This window comes from Camelus dromedarius, chromosome 5 (assembly GCF_036321535.1).
Source record: "Camelus dromedarius isolate mCamDro1 chromosome 5, mCamDro1.pat, whole genome shotgun sequence".
Taxonomy (NCBI): Eukaryota; Metazoa; Chordata; class Mammalia; order Artiodactyla; family Camelidae; genus Camelus; species Camelus dromedarius.
Window position 1 is genome coordinate 5,615,881 of NC_087440.1, and position 13,708 is coordinate 5,629,588.

Consider the following 13,708-nt stretch of genomic DNA (forward strand, 5'->3'; position numbering starts at 1 on the left):
GGCTGAGGCGGGGGACCAGAGCAGTGCACATTCTCCTGGAGCAGCAGGACTTTCTGGGAGGAGGATGGAGGTTGGCTGCAGAAAGCATGCAAGACAGCTCAGAGACAGAAGTCTTCTCTAGCCTACACAACTTCCGCTGGCAACAGGCCCCCAGCCTGTCCCAGGATCTAAGAGGCACTTCCCAGGGGAGACCTTCGAGGTTTCTCATTCAGAAGCTCAACTCCTGTATGTACAAAATGTCAGTAGTAACATCTGTTCCCTGGGGCTGGTGTGAGGCTATCAACAGACACCAAGCCTCTAGTCCCTGGGTACCTAACACGATGGGTCCTCATTAGATGGTGGCTAATTTCAAAGACCAGGCTACTGCCCCTTCTGAGACACCAGAGCCTGAAGCTGTGTTTCCAACAGTGGGAACAAACTTCTGGCCATCAGCACGGGCGTAGAGACAGGTGGCACACACAGAGACCACACTGTTCTCATTGAAAGGTGGAGGACGGGGTGCTGTGGGAGTGAGACCTCCAAAAATATAGTGGGTGCCCAGGAGAGATGGGAAGCCTGAGTCTAGGAAAACTTGAGGCTGCATTCAAGACAGCTGGTGCCACGTGAAAGGCAGAACCCACTCACAAGTGCTGCATGGAGGGGGCGTCGGTGTGAGGACGTCAGGCTCAGACAGGGAGGAATATCGGCCCTCCACACAACCTGGCTGCCATGGGAAAGGCAGCCACCTAATTACAACAGAGAAAATGCTGCTTCTTGGTTTTAACATTCGCAGTCAAGTTACAGGTAAATCATGGAAGCCCTTACTGGGGTTAAAGAACAGAAAGTAATTATTATCAACTCCGAGCATATACAATTAAAAGGTACAGCTCCCCGAAATGGAAAGGCCGGGTGGGAGAAGGGTGGCGGACAAGAAACAGTGTCTCTAGGAGACAGAGTAAGTATGGAAGAGGCCGCAGGGGCCACCTGAGGGTACAGCAGGAGGACCGAAAGCATGAATCAGCCGTCAAGGGGGAGGGAGAAGCGGACGGTCAGAACAAGCTAATCGGTGATCGCAAGACTCCAGGAAACTGCTTCTAAAACTGACACAGGGAGAAACGGTGCTGCAAGCAATATAGTTATACACGTGGAAATCACCAAAAGCAGCAAAAATGATCTGCAGAGGGGAAAAAAGTGGTTACTTCTAAGAAGAAAGGCTCGTAAGCGAAGGAATAGAGCAAGTAAGATAACTTGTTCTTTCCATTAAAAGCTTTCTATAGTGTTTTCTATTTTTAGCCATTTGCATGCATTACTTTGACTGAATTTTTTTGTTTTAAATGAAAGATCCTCTATGAGACCATTGTTTAGATCACAGCAGGAGGATTTTCCTCCACATCTACCAGGCCTTACAGTGGTGTGTTGAGAAGATTGCAGCTGGCCTTACCGTGTGTTTACTTTTTTTAAATCTTAGCAAAGTCATGTTTAAAATTCTGCAAGTGCACTAGTCATTTTATGGTTCTGGAAAGCTGTCCAATTCTGGTTTGTTGTAAACAGAACAGAAAGGCTGTGATGGTCATTTCAGATCTTCAAAATATGGGACTTAACAGCTAAAAAAAAGTCGTCTTTCAAGGTTCACATCCTATAGGAGAATAGTTAAATGCAGGTATTCCAGAGCCTTCGAGTCCATAAATCCAATCAGTTCTTAAACAGAAAAGGCTCAAAGCTTGAGTTCTCCAGAAGGGCTTTTTTAACTTTGAGAGAAATTAACTGCTGTGCATAATTAGCCAAAGATCTTAAAGAAACAGCACATTCTACAACACCCATGCATTAAGTTTAATTACAAAAAACAATCTGGAGATTGTTATTGTTGTTGTTGTTGGAAACACTGACCACGTACAGACAGCAGAATCAGCACCCCAACACATGGCTGGAAACCCTGATCAACGAGATGATGCTAATTAAGACTCCCAGCCACTCAGGGAGCCCACAGGGGGTGGCAAGTGGCAATGCCTACAGTCAACAAGCAGAGTCATCCAGAGAATCTAGCTAATGGAGGATGGCAGGGAGACAAGAGTGCATAACAGACTGCATTTTTAATGAAGAAAAGCAAACATAGGAACAACTTATCTTTTCTGACATCACAGCCTTGGAAGTGACTGATACAGAGTAACAAAGAGCTATACAGATCCTGCTTTGAATTTTACAGATTCAATACCCTCCCTAAATAGCACTGGGAACTAAAAATCCCCAGAGAGCCAAAAACAATGTTTTTCATTTAAAATCGGTTTTAAAATATTTTTCTTACCAGCCTGGAGGGAAAATGGAGATAAGTTCAGAATATCGCATTTATTCTCAGATCTGGAATATACCATGAGTCGTTAAGTTCCACACTAAGCAAATCATTTACCACGTCCTCCCCTGAATGTATTCTCCATCAATCTCTCTCCTCTCTGTCTCCCGCTTGCAGCCCTTTAAAGCACCACATTTACTCCTGTGATGCATGGCTGTCTCAAATTTTCAACTACTCATCCTTACAACATCTGACCCAGCATGGCCTGGCCTCCTGAAAGACTCAGAACATGATTGATCAATTACATTGTTCATTCTTTACATTTTATTCAAACTTGGACTCTCCCAGATCCTTTAAAGAAATTCTACTTCCTCATTTATGTCAAAAGTTCCTGCCGGCATTGTTTCATGACTTTAGACACTCCCAGAAACGTCAACATTTCAGATCATCTCTCATATTCCTGTAAGTTTAAGATAAATGTTTCTGCTGTGATCATCACTGTTATTTGATAGAGCTTTTTTTCCTAAGAAAGGGCAGGGAAATAAATATCCCTGGAGTGGAAGCAATCCAATCGAAGCATACAAATCAGGCAGTGAACCAAGCGTTGGGCTGACAGAAGGGAAAACAACCAGGTAAGTCTGTCCAATTTCATTTACGTTTCCCAGAAAACAGGAATGTTAAAACAGAGGAAAGCCAGAACTCACGAGGGGCGGGGGTGGGACTCAAGAGGACTGAACCACCATGCTGCAGTCAACAAAGACCACGGTATGACGTCACAGAACTTTGAGAGGCAGTCAGGGCCAAGCCGGCGTCTTGAAACAGGTGGAACTGTTGCTCCTGTCACACTGTCTTACTGTCCTATTAACTCAGTCCATTATTGCCTCTGTCCTCCACCCATCCTACCCCTCAAACACAGCCCCACATCCCAAGGAGAGGTAAACAGGAAGTGTATTCTTCCATTCTCTACAGACCCATGGCATAAGAACCCATGTGGCACATGGCTGTCGGATCTGAAATGTGAACTGCATGGGAAAGGCATTCATCTGACTTGCTTCCCGTCCACTGCGCCCGCAGCCAGACTGGCCCACCTAGTGCCATCTGCAGATCCTCAAAGGACAACATCCGTGCCAAGACACCCAGATGAGCCCAGGGCAGACCAGCTCCTTTACTCCTCCCTATCCTGTGTGCATCTCACCCCACCGTCCTCAGCTCATAACTCTTGGCCATACCCTTGGCGCCCACCCAAACTGGCATGCCTCACACTTGGCATTTGCATTTACGTCCCTGGAGTTAGTCATTCAGGCCACCTGACCGCTAGCTCTCAGCATCCCCACGCGGCAAGCAGACACTTATCTGTCAAATACCACCCGGGCAGAGGCTGCCTATAGTAGTGTGAAGGGGGGATTCTGTACATTTTAACAGACAACTCAACATGCTGTCATGTTTTCATTTTTACATTGACTGCAAGGTGGCTCACAGCTAAATTTAACCTTCACGTGGATGAGCCATTTTTATTTGGGTTTCCCAGCAGAACAATACCCTATCTTTTGTCTGACCTCTGACTTCTCTTTGTTCAACCATGCTAGCTGTCACAGCATTTTCTGGAAATAGTGGATGTATAACTAGAGTATCTTTCCTTTCCTCAGAAGAATGATACAGTTTTAGACGTAGACAAGCCCTTAGCAGTGCCGCACCCCAGTATTTCCCAAACACCGGTCCCTAGGCCAGTGCTGATGAATTCATGGCTATCAGTCAGTGGTCAGGAGAGAAACAAGAAAGAGGATGGAAATTAAGAGCTTTTTCACAAGGCAAAACACATATAAATTTATTTATTTATTTATTCATTCATTCATTCATTCATTCATTCATTCATTCATTCATTCATTCATCTAATGGAGGTACTGGGGATTGAGCCCAGGACCTAAACATGCACTCTACCAACTGAGCTATACCCTCCCCACTAAACACATATAATTTAAAGTCAAATGTATGCAATTCCTACTTTTTTAGAATTGAAATATTTCTTCTTTCATGAAATGGTGTTGGTAGACGGTAGTTATTTTATTAAAAATCTTAATGACAAATTAAGTAGAGAGAGAATGCACATTAGATTTTTTTCCCTCCTCCTAAATAGCTCACCACCATTAACGACAAATTCTAAACACAGAACAGAGACTCCTGCAAATAGAGTGAACTCTCACGTACTTATCTGCTGTCAACCATTATGAACTATGTTTATGTAGAGCCCAAAATATCTAGTAAAAATTGGGCCTGAATTTTTTTTCCGCTAGTCCACAAATTCTAAAAGTGTGGGAAGGATGAGGCTGGGCCAGCCTCTGCCTTTTACAGATAAGGACATGGAGATGAGCAGAGACGAATCTGCACCTCGCTATACAGCTAGTCAAGAACAGAAGGGAACCCCCCATGTGCCATGACACGGTTTTTGAGGAAAGGAGCATCAACCTGCCCTTTTTAACCTGTCAGACTTTAATCAAGGCAGAGCCAAGACTTGCAGAAGGTCATCTTTTTTATCTGCCCAGGGCACTGGATACACACTACGTGGGTGCGTGCAGCCACAACCAGAACCACCAAAGGGGAAAATCAAAAATCTATCATCAAAGTTTACTTCATTTCATGCTAGACTAATTGTGTGCCATCCCTGGAGGGCTACAGGAACCACCAGATCGTTTCAGGGCAAAGATCACTGGAAGTTTCTACACTAATTCCTTATCCAGCACTTCCCTCCAACCACAAAAAAATTTAGGGAGCAAACATATGTGAATGAATGAAAATTCATGCAGTAAGTTAAAAAACCAACTGCTCATCTCCTCTTCCAGGCCCTCCCATCACCCCACCAAATGACTGAGTGGAAAAATCAAACAGCAATGGAAGTAGTAAGACCAGGGAGCCTCATTCCTGCCTCACAGAACCGTGGTACAAATCAAACAAGACAGTGCAAAGCGACAACATTTTAAGGCTCTGTAAAACTTGACCAACGCAGGAGGGTAGCCAGCTGATAATAAAACATCTTTTTAAAGGACTCACCTAAATTCTCGGTTTATGTAAAGAATCAGTGTCCCTGAAAATAGTCTGAAGCATCTGAGAAGACTTCAGCAGCAATACCTAAAACAATAATAAAAATCATCAGAATCAAGATATGTTATAGACATCAGATTTCGAAAAAAAAATCTCAATCTATACCTTTGGCCATTTCCCCCCACACTAAGCTTGAAAGGAAATAACTCAGGAAACAATGAATTTCCGCTGCAACACATGGGCTGGGAGTTTTCTTTACCAACAGGGAATTGAGGTCCCAAGACACTTATTTGGAAGACCTAAATTATGTTACAGTTGGCAAAGAAGCAAAACACATTATTTGCTTCCCTGTGATAGGAATGCTTAATGGCTTCGAATTTAAACAAAGATCAAATATATACATTCTCCTCCCTGCCCCCACCAACACTTAAAAATCACAGGCACTGCACTCTGATTCTTTTCAAAATCAGCATTCACAAGGTCTTGTCTTGTTCACTTTTTTTTTTCTTCCTACTTAGTTCCTATAATGCATCTGTGAAGCAGTCCCCTCCTGCTTTAGCTGTTCCAGTCTCATTCCCAGTTCCCTGATGCATTGAAGGCTAACCATTTGACACCTTATCCATGCAAACCCAATTTGAAATAGAGAAGCACCATAATCAATTGTTGAAACCAACAAAATGGGCCGGCCACAATTAACAAGCAGTAGTCTGAGTGAAAACTCATATGTGAACCAGAATAAACACGCAGCTACAGAGTCAAGTATTCGTATGAAACAGACAACGTACATGTAATCTAATCCGGGTAGTAGGTGAGACTAGTTAGTAAATGGTGGTGGTAAGCTATTTAGGGGGAGGGAAAAAACCTAGCACACGCTCTCTCTCTCTATTTAAAGAGAAGAAGCTCAAAATAGAATCATATGAGTACTAGAAGAACATACAGACGAACAATTTTATAATACAGGGATAAGAAAGGTCTTTATAACATGACATCCAAATCTGCAACTCAAGAACCAAGACATTTGGCAACATGTTTTTGAATCTCAAATACACGAAAAGCAAAAACAAATCAAAAATTTTAAAAAAAGGCACAAACCAACCTACATACTTTTGTCAAAAGATAAAATATGGAACTAGGTAAAATATTTATACAAGAGACATAGGAGTGGTTGCTATCCTTAATGCAAAAATGTCTTAAAAATTGGTAATGAAATTAATAATCCCCTGCAAAATGGACAAAGCAAATTAATCAATTTTCCATGAGAACAGAAGAGAAATAAACATATGAAAAGATACACAGCTATACTAATGATGAAAAAGTACACTTTAGAAAACTGAGGTCTTACTTTACCCGTCAGATGGGTAGGGATGCCCAAGACTGGTAAGAGCTATTGTTAACGGATGTAGCCACTTAGGTAACTATGTCAGCATGTAAAGTGTACAATGTAAAACCCTTTGATCCAGCAACCCCTCCTCCAAGAATTCACTCAGAGAATTTACCCAATTTGATTGCTGTGAAAGAAGACAGATGGAAATACGCAGCCCTGCTTATCATCACGAGGGGACAAAAAGGTAACCATCCTAAAGGTCCACAAATAGGAGATGCTAAGTAAACATGTATTTATTGATATTTATTGATATGAAAAGATCCACGATACACTTCTGAGTGAATCAAACAGGGAAATGACCAAGAACAGAATGCTTCCACTGTGTTCCTGGATGTCCTTACACGTGCCAAGAAGGATGTTTATTAAAATAGTTACGACTGCTCCCGATTATTAGAATCTTGATACAATTTTTACTTTTCTTATACTGTTCGAATTTCAAATAATGAGCCTGAGTTATTTTTTCCCAAGAATAAAGCTACTTTTTAATCTTGTGCTCGAGGGTAAAGAGACTGCACAGATTTTACCTTCCTTCTCTCACCCTAGTGACATTTGTGTCACACGTGTGCTTGTGAACACTGATCGGAGAGCTCCCTTCCTCATCTCTGGTTCCTCTCTTCAGTCCTGAGGGCCACTTCGTCCTTGCCTTTGTCCACACCTGTCCCCTTGTAAATCTCATTTATGACTCAAGCCAGCTCCAGCGGGTTTGTTAGTGGTGAACAAAGGAGTCCCGTGTAATACAGTGCTGCTTTTTCTTTTCCACCTTCTCAGTCATTCCATTCCATTTGAAAGCAGAACTGTAAATCGTGTAATCACATGAATGGAGATTTATCGTGCACAATGTCATGTATTGTTTATGACCTACAGCTCAAGTAACTGAAGCAAGCCGCTCAAAGCTAGTCTAACAAAGGCGGAAAAACTACTCTAAGAGACAGGTGGGTTCATTCCTGACTAATATGAGAACTGATGAAAAGGCTATTTGAATAAGAATGAACACAAGGAGGACACATTTATCCAGACAGGCCATTTCAATGGTTAAAATAGTCTCTATTATCATATTTTAACCACTCTGCAGATTTATTTTTATTGGGTTATATTTACAGGTGAAAAGTTTTTTTTTCCCTATTTAAACTATAAAATACAATAACATATTCCCATAATGGGCTCATTATGTTCACTTTATCTCCAGCAAACAAATTTATTCTTCTCATTGCCCTACTCTGAAAGGTTCAAAAGTTCCATATAATACATAGAGCCCCATAATATCATAATTATAAACCTGGCTAAAAAGGCACAGAGGTACAGATCCCTTTATAGGTGTGCTGGATGCCAAGTACAAATCTAATTAATCCACCTTTATCTCCTGAAGCCTCCTTCTCTCCCCCACCCCCCGAAAATTTCCCTAGAAGGTAGATAAAGGACAAGAACCACTATCCAACCTCAAAGATGAGCAATCAAAGACTCAACTAAAGTATTGCACCTCCAGGGTGTAACCCAGACAAACCCACAGGCCAGCCAGTGCCAGCTGCTGACCCCTCCTCAGTGCACAGATGGGGATGGATGGATGGATGGATGGGGAGCCGGGCAAGTCTGCATTCGAGGCTGAGATGCATTAGGGTTTACGAGACACAACACTGCATTTGGGGGAGGCAAAAGCACAGCGGTTTCAAGTACAGTGATTGATCCTGATTCTGTCATTAATTAGTCGCCTGGCCTTATTGTGCCTTAACCTCTCTGTGCCTCAGTTTCCTCCTCCGTAACAATGCCCAAGAAAAGGGCCATTGTAAGCATTCAAGGCGACAGTATATCTAAGGCAGTCAGCAACGCTCAAGAGTCACACGTGGTCTTATGTGAGTTCCAGCTCCGTGCGAGCCTTGAGGGAAACTGCCCATAGGTTGAAACTCATTGCCTGAACGGAACACGGTCCCTAAAGAACTCTGGGATGAAGTATGTCTCTACGTAGGACACTCACCTATGTAAAAAATGCTTTTTTTACACGTGAATAAGACATGTCCAATTATATAGAAACTTACTATAAGGTACCAGGAGCTTGTTATTTCAAGGAACGAACGTTGCCTTAAAGTAGCCTTCTCTGGGTCATATGAGAAATCACTTGGCAGCTCCCAAGTTCTACCATCTTTGAGAGGCATACGGAGATGTGACCAAAAAGCAGCAAAAGACACTGGCTTGTCACCAATAGCAGGGCTTCCCTGGTTCTGCATCTCAGACCACTTCCTACCTCCTTGGGGAAGCTTACCTCTCCAAGCCCTAGATCAGCCTGTCACCAGAGCAGAGATGGTAATACCGAGACACTGCAGATGTGGAAGTGAAATCAGAATGTATGGGTGAAGTTCTTAACGCAGTGCCTGGAGCCCGGTAAGTGTCCAGGAAATGGAATATCTACTATCGGTTATCATCTTAACAGCAATAAGGAAGCAAAACACATAATAAATAATCTGGTTGAGACCATACAAGGCACCTTTTCACAGAGAGTTTTATGGATTCTGTTTTCCACATTTCACTCAGTGTAATCCCCATAGGAATGTGGGGCCAAGTTGAAGGGGATCTGAGGAGGCAAAGGGGTCTCAAAGGAGCTGCACATTGCACAGGGCTGAAATCTCACAATGGAGTACAGACCCCAAGGAGCCAAAAACACATCTGCCCTCACATTTCACTGAAAGATAGAGAACAGTTGAACACCACACTCAAGTTTTGCCCTGGACCCATCGACATGAACATACAAATCAAAAGACAGGCCCGGATGGGCACCATCCCAAGTGTTTTTGCTGCCCTACGTTAACCCAAGTGCTTTTATAAGGTAAGACCAAACAAAGCAGCAGGATATCCATTAAATTTAGCTAAAGATGAGCAGTACATACGACTCTTAGCTTGAAGTTATCACTAACATTGGACACATTTGTTACTAATTGCTCAGGAATAAAATCCAACAAGAAAGAAGCCAAATAATTTTTCAGTAACCATAAAACAGAGACAGGGAGAGCCTAAGAGAGAAAAGAGGAGAAACTGTGAAAACAAAATTCTTCCAACTTCTACGACTTGCCAAGGATTTTTTTTTCCTTGAAACCTTGAGAATGTGTTCGTTGCAAGCACAGCTCAGTGATGAAGGATGCTCAGCTTAAGGGTGTCATAAGGTATCTGCCTCCAAGGGAAAGTGCCCGATTCTCCTTTCAGGGCTTCTCTTGGCTGACTTTCCAGCTAGAGGCTGAGTTCTTAGGTCAAATGAAACTCAGTGAAGCCAAGCTCAAAGCATCAATGCCCAAGGCCTTCAGAGATGAGGAATGATATACTACCTTGCCTTCTGCAGAGCAGAAAGAAAGGCTCCAGAAATTCCTCGATACTCCTCTAAAAGCACCATTCCAGCAAACTAGGAAGAGGTGTTACATGCCAAAAAAGATTCTCAATATACATGTGGGAAATGCTGGTTTAAACCAAATGAAGGAGTTTCTCTAATACAAGAATAGTATGGACACCTTCGTGAGCGAACATTGATCATAAATAAGTTGCTCCAATCTTATTTGGACACAAATTCCTGTACTTTTTTGCAGTCTGTCTTGGTACAAGTACCCCACACGACAGTTTGGAAAACAATGCTATAATTAGTTCTTTTATGCAAATGACGATTGAAGGCTCACTCTGCCCATTACACTCACAATCACATGAGAAGGCACAAGGCCTCTAAGGATCAGGTTAGGGGTGCAAACAATAGCAATGCAAAGTGGTGTGAAACTCTGTTTACGGGCTCGGGAAGTGCTGTAATTACACTGCTTTACCTCGCCCAGTCTTTGTGGACTTTTCCCAACTGGGCAGCTTGAGAAACGTCATGAATTCCCCGCTGTTCTATAATTCACTGTTCCCGTCTCTCACTTGCATTTATATGTCTTTATGTAACAATACAAATAAAATGAAATTAGTAACGTGAGTGGCTAGAACGTAAGTTTCATGAGAACAGGGACTCAACCTGGTACACGGCTATACCCCCAGCCCTGGAACAGTGTGGGTTCAAGGATGCCCCACAGAGTCGACTATACGAATAAAAAAATGAATAAATAAGCTTACATAAGCACATCATTAACTCATTATTTTATGGCCAAACTGGCCAAAATATACACTCTACAGTTTTCTGTTAAATTGACTCTGAAATGCTCACTCTGAAAGAATTTCCTATTTCTCTTTTCTCAAAAAAGTTTGTTTTGCCAATTTCATTCCATCATCTCCCATCCTTTGCGACCCCCACAAAAAGAAATTTTTCCTTTGACTTTTTGTTTAGAAGAAATTTTCTGTCTCTAGACTACCATATTCAGGACATTATTACAACCAATTTTTTTTTTTAATAAAAGCCCAATTCACTAACATTCAAATAACAAGGAATTTCAATTAGTCAGAGCTATGAAGAGAGTCTCCCTTTGGGTGAAGGAAGAAGAAACACATGCATGTTTTAGAAAGTGGCAACTACACCAAAAAAATTTTTTTTAATCACCAATTTGCTGAAAAAAGCAACAAACCATGGAGTTCAGGTATCAAGAAATACCATAAACTACTAATTTCAATATTCTGAACAGAATGCTTAAAATTACCCTGAGAAGTTGCAACCCCTTCAGATGAACAAATAAAAACAAGTGTTTTTGCTAAACTTGATTCACTAAGACAAAATAGGACAATGCATTTTAGAACAATTAATAATTCTGCTTTTTCTAGAAATGTTAATTATGTGAAGTGATAGAGGTGTTAGTTAATGTCACATTGGTAACCCTCTTGTGATATAGAAATGTATCAACACCTATAAAATGTATCAAATTAACACCATGTACACCCTAAGCTGACACAATGTTACATGTCAATTATTATCTCAATAAATAAAAATTAATTAATACATATTAACAAAAATGTTTACCTAAAATAAAAATAGACCCATGGATGGATGAATGGATAAAGATAATATGATATATACATCTAATGGACTATTACTCAGCCTTGAGATAAAGAAAATCCTGTCATATGCCACAACATGGATGAATCTTGAGCATATTATGCTAACTGAAATAAACCAGTCACAAAATGACAAAAAAAACATTCTGCTTTTCCTTTAAGGGGAAGAAGAGGAAAGAGCAGGAAAATAGTATTTTACTTCTTCCCTGGTCATTCAGAAAATTAAACTGATTGGACCCTTCCCACCCCCGTTCCCCCTACAAAGCTGTCAATGGCCAGGGTGTTCCTGTTTGGTAGTTCCCAACTTTCTGTTGGGCGACATTCCCATCTACTGCAGCAGCCCTGCCCAGTGCCACCCGCGGGCCAGCTCCCCTCCACCCCAGAGTACACCATCTAGGGCAGTCATTTGAGTTTGTCCCCAGCTCCCGGCTCCAGGAATCTCTGGGGCTCACTTCCTCGCCCCGCACCTCGCCCGTCCTGGAGTCAGTGCCAGCACCACCGAGGCCACACTCCCCCTTGGACCCTGCACCTGCAGTGCTGCTTCCCTGCAGAGGCCTCTGACCTCCCGTCTCCCGTGCCTGACACAGCCCCCCACACCTCTGCTCACCTGGCAGCCCATCAAGTTCACCTACTCCAGGGAGACTTCATTGAATGATATGTATTCCACACTAGACTGTGAACTCCCAGGGGGCAAGAGCTGTGGCTCCCGTCCGTAGGCTCGGAGCACAGTCCCTAACACCCATTAAGTGCTCGATAAATATCTGAAGAATTAACAAATATATCTTAGATAATTAATAAGGCGCTGGGGATGAGAGCAAGGGGCTTTAAGAGGCTGGGGTGCAGCAGCAGGGTCTGGATGGCGTCGGGGTGTATGTGTGTCCATGTACACCCACACTGAAGAGAACAGGCTGCCTCTCTCCAGGATCCTCTTTCCTGGTACCTCAAGGTCAAGGTTGCAGTTAAAAACCCCCTGCCCACCTCCCCGTTTCCTCTTTTAGTCCCGGGGACTGGCCGATGACTCGCTCTCCTGCCACAAACCTAGTGTCTGAGTGAGCATCTCTCCTGTTCGGCCTGTTGTCAATCAGGGAAATACAGCATTTCATACTTATACCTTTTTTCCCATCCCGAAAGCAAGCAAAGGCTTCTTGAGGTTTAACGATTACAGAAATGGTACAACAATATGTCCCTCTATACTACTCCCCATCCGAACCCCTCAAGAGCATCCGTTATGCTCACTCCAGCTTGGACCCTGTGGGAGAGCACAGAGTCAGGCAGAGCACCTACAGTGGAACCTGAGACACAGGAAGAGACATGTGTTGCTCGTCAACCATCAGTGCATTTCCGTCAGGAAGGTGAGGTTAGAGGCTGCAGCATTCACCCATACACTGGATCCTTGTTCAGCACTGAAAAGAAATAGGCTCTCAAGCCATGGAAAGACATCGAGAAAACTTAAACGCAAATTATAAGTGAAAAGCCAATCTGAAAAGGCTACGCACTGCATGCTTCCAACCAAATGACATTCTAGAAAAGGCAAAACTATGGAGACAGTAAAAAGACCAGTGGTTGCCAGAGGTTGGGGGCTGAGGGGAGGGATGAACAGGCAGAGCACAGAGGATTTTTAGGGCAGTGAAACTACTCTGCATTATACTACAATGGTGGATACATGGCATTATGTATTTGTCAAAGCCCCTAGAATGTCCAACACCAAGAGTGAACCCTAATGCTAAGTATGAATCTTGTGTGATTACGAGATGTGACAATGTAGGTTCATCAATTGTAATGTATGTACCCTCTGGTGAGGGATGGTGATAATAGGGGAGGCTGTGTGTGTGCAAGGTCAGTGGTTTCCTGGGAACTGGGCTTACCTTCTGCTTCTTAGTTTTGCTGTGAACCTGAAAGTACTGCAAAAAATAAAGTCTAAGAAAATAGAAATAAAACGAGCCAGAAGAAGAGGGGGAGGTGTGGTGCTACACATGCCCCCCCCCCCCCCGCCAGGAACCAAAGCCAGGGAAACTCCTCTGGCAGAGCTGGGGGAGGTTTAGAGTGAGACAAGGTGGGCATGGCCCATAGAAGCAGGG

At 42.9% G+C, this 13,708-nt stretch overlaps 1 protein-coding gene across 6 annotated transcripts in view; it reads right to left on the reverse strand.

Annotated features, from left to right (window-relative positions):
- TLN2 (talin 2) overlaps positions 1-13,708 on the reverse strand; it is a 395,887-nt gene that overhangs the window by 227,135 nt on the left and 155,044 nt on the right. For all 6 annotated transcript variants that reach the window (XM_064485544.1, XM_064485540.1, XM_064485542.1 and 3 more), the window contains one exon: positions 5,312-5,389. The gene's annotated coding sequence lies outside the window, so the exon portion shown is untranslated. The remainder of the gene's footprint in view (positions 1-5,311; positions 5,390-13,708) is intronic.